Genomic DNA, 12,802 nt, shown 5'->3' on the forward strand with positions numbered 1-12,802 from the left:
ACAAAAAAAATGCAAGAAAAAAACCCCTGCTTTCAAGCAGGGGAAATAATAATAGCAAAGATAACAGATCTGTTGTAAAGACTCCCTGTCTCTATTTCATCGGTAAAGATTAGCCTGAAGTACTCAATCATCAGATGAATTGGAATCTAAAGCATGATGCTCAACTTTTCGTACCATGGTTACTTCAATCAGCTATAGTTTGGAATCTGTCAACTACCCAAGTCCCTTCGTGAATATGCGTGTACCCTTAGCTTAAAACTTCCCCAGTTTTACTGTTCAGGGAGACACTAATTTGAGGAAGATTTCAAGTGTTCTCCTTACTTGCTGTAAGTAATCCTTCCTCCTCCCCATCTTTGACTTGTATCTTTTGGTTCGACACCACCAATAGGGGAATCCAGCTTTTGAATAACAATAGTATATTTCTCACACCTTTAAAGTGCTTCAAGTCCAGATGAGTTCCTAAAGGAAGCTGTACTGAATATAGTGGCACAGTATGCTAGATTGCTTCAATATCCTCAGACCTCATAAACACAAGCTTTCATGATTTCTAGTTTCCAGGAAGAAAGAAGATGGAGAATTGTGCATCGCCTCTTAAATACTTCTTTCCAGAAGTGGCACGTTGAATAATAGTTCACTGATCAAAACAAATCATATCTGTATATCTAACTTTGAAGGGGAATGTGCTTCAAAATAGAGAAGAACCAAAAGTCTTGTGAACTCTATATCATCTGTTACGTAATACAGTACACAGTTCAGTTCAGTTCAGTCGCACAGTCGAGTCTGACTCTTTGCGACCCCATGAATCGCAGCACGCCAGGCCTCCCTGTCCATCACCAACTCCCGGAGTTCACTCAGACTCACGTCCATCGAGTCAGTGATACCATCCAGCCATCTCATCCTCTGTCATCCCCTTCTCCTCCTGCCCCCAATCCCTCCCAGCATCAGAGTCTTTTGGAATGAGTCAACTCTTCACATGAGGTGGCCAAAGAACTGGAGTTTCAGCCTTAGCATCATTCCTCCCAAAGAAATCCCAGGGCTGATCTCCTTCAGAATGGACTGGTTGGATCCACTTGCAGTCCAAGGGACTCTCAAGAGTCTTCTCCAACACCAGAGTTCAAAAGCATCAATTCTTCGGCACTCAGCTTTCTTCACAGTCCAACTCTCACATCCATACATGACTACAAGAAAAACCATAGCCTTGACTAGACGGACCTTTGTTGGCAAAATAATGTTTCTGCTTTTCTTTTCTTTTTTATTTTAGTTTTTATATTAATTTATTTTATTTTTTAACTTTACAATTTTGTATTGGTTTTACCATATATCAAAATGAATCCACCACATGTCTCTGCTTTTCAATATGTTCTCTAGGTTGGACATAACTTTCCTTCGAAGGAGTAAGTGTCTTTAATTTCATGGCTGCAGTCACCATCTGCAGTAAATTTGGAGCCCCCCCAAATAAAATCTGACACTGTTTCCACTGTTTCCCCATCTATTTCCCATGAAGTGATTGGACCGGATGCCATGATCTTTGTTTTCTGAATGTTGAGCTTTAAGACAACTTTTTCACTCTCCTCTTTCAATTTCATCAACTGGCTTTTTAGTTCCTCTTCACTTTCTGCCTTAAGGGTGGTGTCAGCTGCATATCTGAGGTTATTGATATTTCTCCCGGCAATCTTGATACCAGCTTGTGCTTTTTTCAGCACAGAATTTCTCATGATGTACTCTGCATATAAGTTAAATAAGCAGGGTGACAATATACAGCCTTAATATACTACTTTTCTTTTTTGGAACCAGTCTGTTGTTCCATGTCCAGTTCTAACTGTTGCCTCTTCATCTGCATATAGGTTTCTCAAGAGGCAGGTCAGGTGGTCTGGTATTCCCATCTCTTTCAGAATTTCTCACAGTTTATTGTGATCCAGACAGTCAAAGGCTTTGGCATAGTCAATAAAGCAGAAATAGATGTTTTTCTGGAACTCTCTTGCTTTTTTCCATGATCCAGCAGATGTTCACAATTTGATCTCTGGTTCCTCTGCCTTTTCTAAAACCAGCTGAACATCTGGAAGTTCAGGGTTCATGTATTGCTGAGGCCTGCCTTGGAGAGTTTTCAGAATTACTTTAATAGCATGTGAGATGAGTGCAATTATGCGGTAGTTTGAGCAATATTTGGCATTTCCTTTCTTTGGGACTGGAATGAAAACTGACTTTTACCGTCCTGTGGCCACTGCTGAGTTTTCCAAATTTGCTGGCATATTGAGTGCAGCACTTTCACAGCATCATCTTTCAGGATTTGAAATAGCTCAACTGGAATTCCATCACCTCCACTAGCTTTGTTCATAGTGATACTTTCTAAGGCCCACTTGACTTCACATACCAGGATGTCTGGCTCTAGGTGAGTGATCACACCATCGTGATTATCTTTGTCGTGAAGATCTTTTTTGTACAGTTCTTCTGTGTATTCTTGCCACCTCTTAATACCTTCTGCTTCTGTTAGGTCTGTACCATTTCTGTCCTTTATCGAGCCCATCTTTGCATGAAATGTTCCCTTGGTATCTCTAATTTTCTTGAAGAGATCTCTAGTCTTTCCCATTCTGTTGTTTTCCTCTATTTCTTTGCATTGATCGCTGAGGAAGGCTTTCTTATCTTTTCTTGCTATTCTTTGGAACTCTGCATTCAGATGCTTATATCTTTCTTTTTCTCTTTGCTTTTCACTTCTCTTCTTTTCACAGCTATTTTTAAGGGCTCCCCAGACAGCCATTTTGCTTTTTTGCATTTCTTTTCCATGGGGATGGTCTTGATCCTTGTCTCTTGTTAAATGTCATGAACCTCATTTCATAGTTCATCAGGCACTCTATCTATCAGATCTAGGCCCTTAAATGTATTTCTCACCTCCACTGTATTATCATAAGGGATTTGATTTAGGTCATACCTGAATGGTCTAGTGGTTTTCCTCACTTTCTTCAATTTAAGTCTGAATTTGGTAATAAGGAGTTCATGATCTGAGCCTTGTTTTTGTTGACTGTATAGAGCTTCTCCATCTTTGGCTGCAAAGAACATAATCAATCTGATTTTGATTTTGACCATCTGGTGATGTCCATGTGCAGAGTCTTCTCTTGTATTGTTGGAAGAGGGTGTTTGCTCTGACCAGTGCATTTTCTTGGCAAAACTCTATTATCTTTGCCCTGCTTCATTCCGTATTCCAACGCCAAATTTGCCTGTTACTCCAGGTGTTTCCTGACTTCCTACTTTTGCATTCCAGTCGCCTATAATAAAAAGGACATCTTTTTGGGGTGTTAGTTCTAAAAGGTCTTGTAGGTCTTCATAGAATCGTTGAACTTCAGCTTCTTCAGAATTACTGGTTGGGGCATAGACTTGGATTACTGTGATACTGAATGGTTTGCCTTGGAAAAGAACAGAGATCATTCTGTAGTTTTTAAGATTGCATCCAAGTACTGCATTTCAGACTCTTTTGTTGACCATGATCGCTACTCCATTTCTTCTGAGGGATTCCTGTCTGCAGTAGTAGATATAATGGTTATCTGTGTTAAATTCACCCATTCCAGTCCATTTGAGTTCACTGAGGTTCACTAACAAGAGGTGGCAAGAATACACAGAAGAATACACAGAAGAACTGTACAAAAAAGATCTTCATGACCCAGATAATCACGATGATGGGATCACTGACCTAGAGCTAGACATCCTGGAATGTGAAGTCAAGTGGGCCTTGGAAAGCATCACTATGAACAAAGCTAGTGGAGGTGATGGAATTCCAGTTGTGCTCTTTCAAATCCTGAAAGATGATGCTTTGAAAGTGCTGCACTCAATATGCCAGCAAATTTGGAAAACTCAGCAGTGGCCACAGGATGGGAAAAAGTCAGTTTTCATTCCAATCCCAAAGAAAGGAAATGCAAAAAAAATGTTCAAACTGCCACACAATTGCACTCACCTCACATGCTAGTAAAGTAATGCTGAAAAATCTCCAAGCCAGGCTTCAGCAGTACGTGAACTGTGAACTTCCTGATGTTCAAGCTGGTTTTAGAAAAGTCAGTGGAACTAGAGATCAAATTACCAACATCCACTGGATCACGGAAAAAGCAAGAGAGTTCCAGAAAAACATCTATTTCTGCATTATTGACTATGCCAAAGCCTTTGACTGTGTGGATCACAATAAACTATGGAAAATTCTGAAAGAGATGGGAATACCAGATCACCTGACCTGCCTGTTGAGAAACCTATATGCAGGTCAGGAAGCAACAGTTTGAACTGGACATGGAACAACAGATTGGTTCCAAATAGGAAAAGGAGTGCATCAAGGCTGTATATTGTCACCCTACTTATTTAACTTATATGCAGAGTACATCATGAGAAACGCTGGGCTGGAGAAACAGAAGCTGGAATCAAGATTGCCAGGAGAAATATCATTATAACCTCAGATATGCAGATGACACCACCCTTATGGCAGAAAGTGAAGAGGAAGTAAAAAGCCTCATGATGAAAGTAAAAGTGGAGAGTGAAAAAGTTGGGTTAATGCTCAACATTCAGAAAACGAAGATCATGGCATCCGGTCCAATCACTTCATGGGAAATAGATTGGGAAACAGTGGAAATAGTGTCAGACTTTATTTTGGGGGGCTCCAAAATCACTGCAGATGGTGACTGCAGCCATGAAATTAAAAGATGCTTACTCCTTGGAAGGAAAGTTATGACCAACCTAAAAGCATATTCAAAAGCAGAGACATTATTTTGCCAACAAAGTTCCATCTAGACAAGGCTGTGGTTTTTCCTGTGGTCATGTATGGATGTGACAGTTGGACTGTGAAGAAAGCTGAGCACCGAAGAACTGATGCTTTTGAACTGTGGTGTTGGAGAAGAATCTTGAGAGTCCCTTGGACTGCAAGGGGATCCAACCAGTCCATTCTGAAGGAGATCAGCCCTGGGATTTCTTTGGAAAGAATGATGCTAAAGCTGAAACTCCAGTACTTTGGCCACCTCATGCAAAGAGTTGACTCATTGAAAAAGACCCTGATGCTGGGAGGGATTGGGGGGCAGGAGGAGAAGGGGATGACAGAGGATGAGATGGCTGGATGGCATCACTGACTCGATGGACGTGAGTCTGAGTGAACTCCGGGAGTTGGTGATGGACGGGGAGGCCTGGCGTGCTGCGATTCATGGGGTCGCAAAGAGTCAGACACGACTGAGCGACTGAACTGAACTTATGCAATATTGCTCTTTACAGCATCGGCCTTTGCTTCTATCACCAGTCACATCAACAACTGGGTATTTATTTTGCTTTGTCTCCATCCCTTGCCTGAGTCCAACTCCAGCAACCAATGATTCAACATGAAGAGATGATGGTGTTGGCCAATGAGACAGCCTCTCAGTTTTCTATGAACTGCCTGTTTATTTCAAGTTTAAGATTCTCTTTTATAGTTTTACAAAGAGATTAGGTCAGAAGTTTGACATTTTCAGTTCCCCCTCTACCAGATCTATTATCTCCATAAATCATTGTTGCTCTTCAAACAGAGTTCCTGCTTCAGTGATTCTCTGGGAATCAGCCTTATCATCTATTATCTACCTCCTCTAATGTGTCCTATAGTTAACTTGTGATTACATTGTAGCTCATGCTACATTCCTCAGTTTACTACTTATCTTCCTAAATCCTATTTGCCCTTAACATCCTGAGCTCACTATCTCTTAAAAAGGTATCTAGCTATAGTGTCTCTAAAAAATTCCTAACTTCTATAAGCTATAGTAAAATATGCCAACTTTACAACATTCCTTAAATCTTTAACTTCTAACTATTTTAATTATTTCTAAGCCCTAAATTCAGTAAACTCCTTTGCCATAAACATTCTCCTCACAACTAGGCTTCAGATATCAGTCCCTCCCATGGCCTCAAGCTACGACCTATGTGCTCATCCTGGAACACACTTTTGTAAAAGTCCTTGAACAAATGTCAGTGATTAACTTTATGAATTATTTTCTGAGCAATGCTGCAGAAGGCTTTGTGCCTTCTCATGCTCCTCTCAAGAACAATAAGCACCTTAATATTCCTTTTCAGTCAACTCAGCCAAGGAGAGGAAAAGACAAGTCAGAATTACAAGGCCTAACTCCTTCATCCCGGGATACGTGCCTGCGGAATGAGGAGAGGGGGCTGGGGACTGTGCCTCCATTTTGTCAGTAATGCCTAACGCAGCTCCTGACAATCCCTTCATTCTGGAGTTATTTCTCCACTGATCTCCAGTAGCATATTAGGCACCTACTGAACTGGGGAGTTCCTCTTTCAGTGTCCTATCATTTTGCTTTTTCATGCTGTTCATGGGGTTCTCAAGGCAAGAATACTGAAGTAATTTGCCATTCCCTTCTCCAGTGGACCACATTGTGTCAGACCTCTCCACCATGACCCATCCATCTTGGGTGGCCCCACAGGCATGGCTTAGTTTCATTGAGTTAGACACGGCTGTGGTCCATGTGATTAGATTGACTAGTTTTTTGTGATTATGGTTTCTGTGTGTCTGCCCTCTGATGCCCTCTTGCAACACCTAAAATCTTACTTGGGTTTCTCTTACCTTGGACATGGGGTATCTCTTCACGGCTGCTCCAGCAAAGTGCAGCTGCTGCTCCTTACCTTGAACGAGGAGTATCTCCCCACCGCTGCCCCTCCTGACCTTGAACGTGGAATAGCTCCTCTAGGCCCTCCTGCACCCGTGTAGCCACCGCTCCTTGGAGGTGGGGTTGCTCTTCCCGGCCGCTGCCCCTGGCCTTGGGCAGGGGGTAGCTCCTCCCAGCTGCCGCCCCTGACCTCAGAGGTTGGGTAGCTCCTCTTGGCTGCTCCTGGGCTGTTGCAGCCTGGCACTCCCGGCAGCCGCCCTGACCTTGGACGTGGGGTAACTCCTCTTGGCCGCAGCCCCTCAGGCATGGGGTCCTCCCAGCTTCTGCCCCTAGCCTCCGACATGGGGTAGATCCTCTCGGCCATGCTATGTGCGCCGTCGCAGCCACCCATGCTAGAAAGGTCTAATGAGTTTCTTAGATGCCACCTAGGCTATTAATGAAAGCCAGTGTTCTTGTAGGATTGTTTAACAAAATAATTACTTGGTTGACTTCAGTGTTCCTTTCCCTTACTAACTTGGAGCTTATGCGGAAAGTAATGAGAAAGGTATATAGCAGGGTTATATTCAGTTCAGTTAAATTCAGTTCAGTCACTCAGTCGTGTCTGACTCTTTGCGACCCCATGATTTGCAGCACGCTAGGCCTCCCTGTTCATCACCAACTCCTGGAGTTCACTCAAACTCATGTCCATCGAGTTGGTGATGCCATCCAGCCATCACATCCTCTGTCATCCACTTCTCCTCCTGCGCCCAATCCCTCCCAGCATCAGAGTCTTTTCCAGTGAGTCAACTCTTTGCATCAGGTGGCAAAAGTATTGGAGTTTCAGCTTTACATTCAGTCCTTCCAATGAACACCCAGGACTGATCTCCTTTAGGATGGACTGGTTGGATCTCCTTGCAGTCCAAGGGACACTCAAGAGTCTTCTCCAACACCACAGTTCAAAAGCATCAAGTCTTCGGTGCTCAGCTTTCTTCACAGTCCAACTCTCACATCCATACATGACCACTGGAAAAAACATAGCCTTGTCTAGACGGACCTTGGTTGGCAAAGTAATATCTCTGCTTTTGAATATGCTATCTAGGTTGGTCAGAGCTTTCCTTCCAAGGAGTAAGCATCTTTTAAATCATGGCTGCAATCACCATCTGCAGTGATTTTGGAGCCCAAAATAATAAAGTCTGACACTGTTTTCACTGTTTCCTCATCTATTTCCCATGAAGTGATGGGACCAGATGCCATGATCTTAGTTTTCTGAATGTTGAGCATTAACCCAACTTTTCCACTCTCCTCTTTCAATTTCATCAACTGGCTTTTTAGTTCCTCTTCACTTTCTGCCATAAGGATGGTGTCATCTGCATATCTGAGGTTATTGATATTTCTCCTGGCAATGTTGATTCCAGCTGGTGCTTCTTCCAGTCCAGCGTTTCTCATGATGTACTCTGCATGTGAGTTAAATAAGCAGGGTGACAATACACAGCCTTGATATACTCCTTTTCCTATTTGGAACCAGTCTATTGTTCCATGTCCAGTTCTAACTATTGCTTCCTGACCGGCATATAGGTTTCTCAAGAGGCAGGTCAGGTGGTCTGGTATTCCCATCTCTTTCAAAATTTTCCACAGTTTATTGTGACCCACACAGTCAAAGGCTTTGGCATAGTCAATAAAGCAGAAATAGATGTTTTTCTGGAACTCTCTTGCTTTTTCCATGATCCAGCGTATGTTCGCAATTTGATTTCTGGTTCCTTTGCCTTTTCTAAAACCAGCTTGAATATCTAAAAGTTCATGATTCACATATTGTTGAAGTCTGGCTTGGAGAATTAAGAGAATATAAATGGCAGACTCCACTCCAGCCTCCATGACCTTCCATGGGTTCCCAGGGGCAGATGAACCATTGCTAATTTGGGAAAGAAGGGACACAATGATGGGGGAGTGGCAGCCAGGAAACAATAGTGCAGCTTTGGTACAAGATCCTGGTTCCACCTCAGGGGATACACCATAACAGTATCTTTAATCTCTTTAAGATGTCAGCATTGGGACATTACTAACTTGGAGCTTTTGAGGAAATTAGTGACAAAGGTCTATGGTAGAGTTATATTAAGGGAGATCGAGTTGCTTCTGTGATATGAGGAAGGTAAAGGAACTAGAGTACACAGAAGTAAAGGAAGTGTGTGTGTGTATGTGTGTGTTTTATGCTGAAATCTCAGGCCCAGTGCACCAGTGCTGAACTGCATCTTGGAGACAGAGTTTTGGATGAAGTAGAAAAGAATAGCTTTATTGTTTGGTGAGGGAAATGGGGACACTGCAGACTTGTGCCTCTCAAAATTTTGTGTTCCAATCCAGGAGGATTTGATGAATAGTTTTATAGCAATGATTCAAGAGTGGGGTTGCTGATAGTATTAGAGTGTTTGCAGGAACTGCCCTCCTCTAATCTGGTCTCAGGTAATCTTCCCAAGCTTCTCAGGTTTCCTTTCATGTAGCCTCAGGTGGTCTTTCTTTGGTATGAAGAATGCTGACATGTTAAAGAACTTAAAGACAGGGTTATGTGTATCCCCTAAGATGAACCAGGACCCTGTCCCAAAGGTGCACTATTGTTTCCTGGTTGCCCCTCCCTCATCACTGTATCCCCTCTTTCCCAAATTAAGAATGGTTCAGATCTGCCCCTGGGAACCCATGGAAGGTCATGAAGGCCAGAATGGAGTCTGTCTCCTATAAGAAACGGGGGCCAGAAAGGCTTCCATGCCCAGGAGCCTCATATGGTCCTGTTCAATTTCCTGTGTATGTAAATGGCACTATGAATTAACTGAAATATATGTTTTCGTAAACCTACTTTCCTATGTGGACTTCGTACTGAAATCCAGAGTCAACCAAAACAAGTTTTTGCGTGTTTGTTTTTGGTTTTGCTGTTGTTCTTCCATGAAAAGGGGGCTTCCCTGGTATGGTAAAGAACCTGCCTGCAATGCGGGAGACCTGGGTTTTATCCCTGGGTCAGGAAGATTCCCTGGAAAAGAGAATGGTGACCCACTCCAGTATTCTTACTTGGAGAATCCCATGGACAGAGGAGCCTGGCAGGCTACAATCCATGGGGTTGCAAAGAGCTGGACACTGGACATGACTGAGTGACTAACACTTTCCAAGAAAAATCTAGTTTTGAGGGTAAACAAAGAGGCAGCTTTGGATCCCAGTCAGAAAAACATTTGCTTTCTCAGTGATCAGGAAAGCTCTTGTGTATCCTGAGAATACTATTGGGATTAGAGATGACTGCTCAAAAGTGAGATTTGCATTTTATATCATAGTAAAGAGGCATTTATCTTTTATGTTGTTATCATGTACACCAGAAGTTACGGAAGCAGTGAGGGACTGAAAGTACTGAGTACTACTGAGAGATAATAAAGTACTTAGAAAACGTGGGGAGAGAGAAATTCAGCAATAATACCATCACCTCTTCCCCAAATCAGTCATCTTTATTGAAAAAGTCAATCTCATTCATGCCTTATTTTTGAACTTTCTGGGTTTTTTCTGCCTTGAATGATCCTCCTTTCCCAACCACATTCTAGTGAAGGAGTTCATGATATGCCAAAATATGCTGACTTCCTTTTTTAAAAACCTAAAAACAGGGCACAAAAGTTCCTATGAGAAAGTTGCCCTCCCTATACTAAGAGGAGAATATCCTTACCATCAGAGACTAGGAATCAACTCTGAAATGGATCTGTACAAACACCAAAATAACCATTATCTTCCACTAATTTTACCCCTATATATCTCCTAGTCACTTCTCCACAATTTACTGCCCTTAGCCCAAACCTCTTTGATTTATCATGTCTTCACAAATTTACCATCTCTTTGTTTTAAACATATTCACATACACACACACACACACACACACACTTTCTGCTGTGGTCAATTCTTCAGAACTTTATTTTCTTGTGAAAACTCCCATTTAAATTTAAAATTCAATAGAACTTATATGTCTTTTCCTTGTTAGTTGATCTTATATCAGCTTAATTTTTAGACTTAGTGGAGACCCTAAGAGGGTAAAGGAGAAATTTTTCTTCCCTACATTGCTTATCTGGATACCCAAACTAATAAAATTATACATGAAAAATGCCTAGCCATGTACTTAATATATATTTGGCTCTCAGTAAATATTAGTTCCTTTTAAGAATGTATGAAAGGGATGGATTCTGTGTTATCAAACCAAACTTGGTTCTGCTCACCTGCTTGTAATAAAGTTAATCTACTGACAGGGGGTTGTGGTGAAGGAAAGTGAAATGTTTATTGCATGGCATCAAACAGAGAGTCCAGGGCAGCTAGTTCTCAAAACACGCTAGTGCTCTGATGGGTTTCAGCCAAACATTTTTAAAGGCAATGTGAGGGAGTGGTATCCCAGAGCTTGTGCACAATTCTCTGATTGGTTGATGGTGAGGTAACAGGGCAGTGTCACAGGGGTTAACATCATCAGTCTTTTGGTACCGGTAGGTCTGGGGGCTAAGTGCTCATGGTTATCAAGTAGTTAATTTCTTCCATTTGCTGAGGGTTTTAGCACCTGTAAAACAACCCAAGAAATGTGCTTCAGATACTGTCATCTATGTATTTCAGAGAGGAGGTAAAGTGGAGGACATGGGGGAGACAACTATCCAGGGGAGGCACCATAGGCTCCTGCTTGGTGACATCTGGACATGAAATATCTGTCCTTGGGACAACGAGCACCCCTAGATAATTTCAATGCTTTGTGGAATTAAAATCCATTATTCTTAATCATTTGGGTATTGGTGGTGGTGGTTTAGTTGCTAATTGTGTCCAATTCCTGTGACCCCATGGACTGTGGAGCCCTGCCAGGTTCCTCTGTCCCTGGGATTCTCCAGGAAAGAATACTGGAGTGGGTTGCCATTTCCTCCTCCAGGGGATCTTCCCAACCCAGGAATCAAACCTGGGTCTCCTGCATTGCAGGCAGGTTCTTTACCTACTGAGCTATAAGAGAAGCCCAGCTGAGTATTAGCCCAAGACTAAAAATTTAGTCAAATGGAATATTGTATTTGAAACACTCAGAAGGTATTTTTAATACCTTCTGGTATAACCAAGAATGCAAATATTATTAATTTATTTCCATATTGTTATGGGCTAAATGTTTGTATCCACCCCCCCATTCCTATGTTAAAGTCCTAACTCCTGACGTGATAGATGGTGCCTTTGGAGATGGTGCCTGTGAGAAATAATTAGGGTTTGATGAAGTCATGAGGATCCCATCCACCCTAATGATGGTGTTGGTGTCCTTATAAGAAGAGGAAGCAATAATGAGTTCTCTCTCTTTCTTTTTCTATCTGTCTCTCAATCTCTTTCTCTCTTTCTTGCCAAATGATCACAAAAAAGAGGTCATGTGAGCACACAATGAGACAGCAGCAGTCTGGAAGCTAGGAAGAGGGCCCTCACCTAGAACTGAATATTCTGGCACCTTGATTTTAGACTTCCCAGCCTCTAGAACTGTGAAGAATAAATACCTGTTATTTAAACTACCAAGCTATGCTATTTTGTTAAAGAAGTCCAGGCTAAGATACACATATAAGAGCATATTTTTGGAAGAGCACTTCTTCAGCTTTCAAGAGATTTTTGTAAAGCATTCTTAAAATTTTTAATACTTATAATTGTCAGTTATCCTTCATGGAGGCTATGCAAATGTGTCTGTGGCAAATTAGTATATTAAGAATCTACTAATAATAGATGTAAAATACCTATCTTGGTGCCTAGTATATAAGAAATGATAATATTAATTCCCCTGTCTACACAGGAATTTGCATGCAAAGAAAGAAACTCCACTTATGGAACAGATTAGGACTATACGCAAATAAAAAATTGAAGTTGAGCTTTGATTCTTTTTTTTCTTTTTAATCATATAATCTTGATAGTAGAAATCAGTTTCTCAAAAGGTACCATGTGTGGCAGAGAACTATAGGAACTAAACAAATTTACTTTTGAGCACGATAATATTAAAAAATGACACAAAGACCATCTAGGGGCAGGGAAGGAACTTGGCTACCTTCCCCAGTGCCAGTCAAGATCACATTCTGCTGAGTCAAAATATTGTATATATAAAAGAAAGCAATAAAAAGAATGGACAGAACAGAATGCCTCAAAGAACAAATGCCATGTTCATAACAAAGCCACTATGTAGCTACTATTGGAATGGTATACAAGAAATTAAAGCA

This window comes from Bos javanicus, chromosome X (assembly GCF_032452875.1).
Source record: "Bos javanicus breed banteng chromosome X, ARS-OSU_banteng_1.0, whole genome shotgun sequence".
Taxonomy (NCBI): Eukaryota; Metazoa; Chordata; class Mammalia; order Artiodactyla; family Bovidae; genus Bos; species Bos javanicus.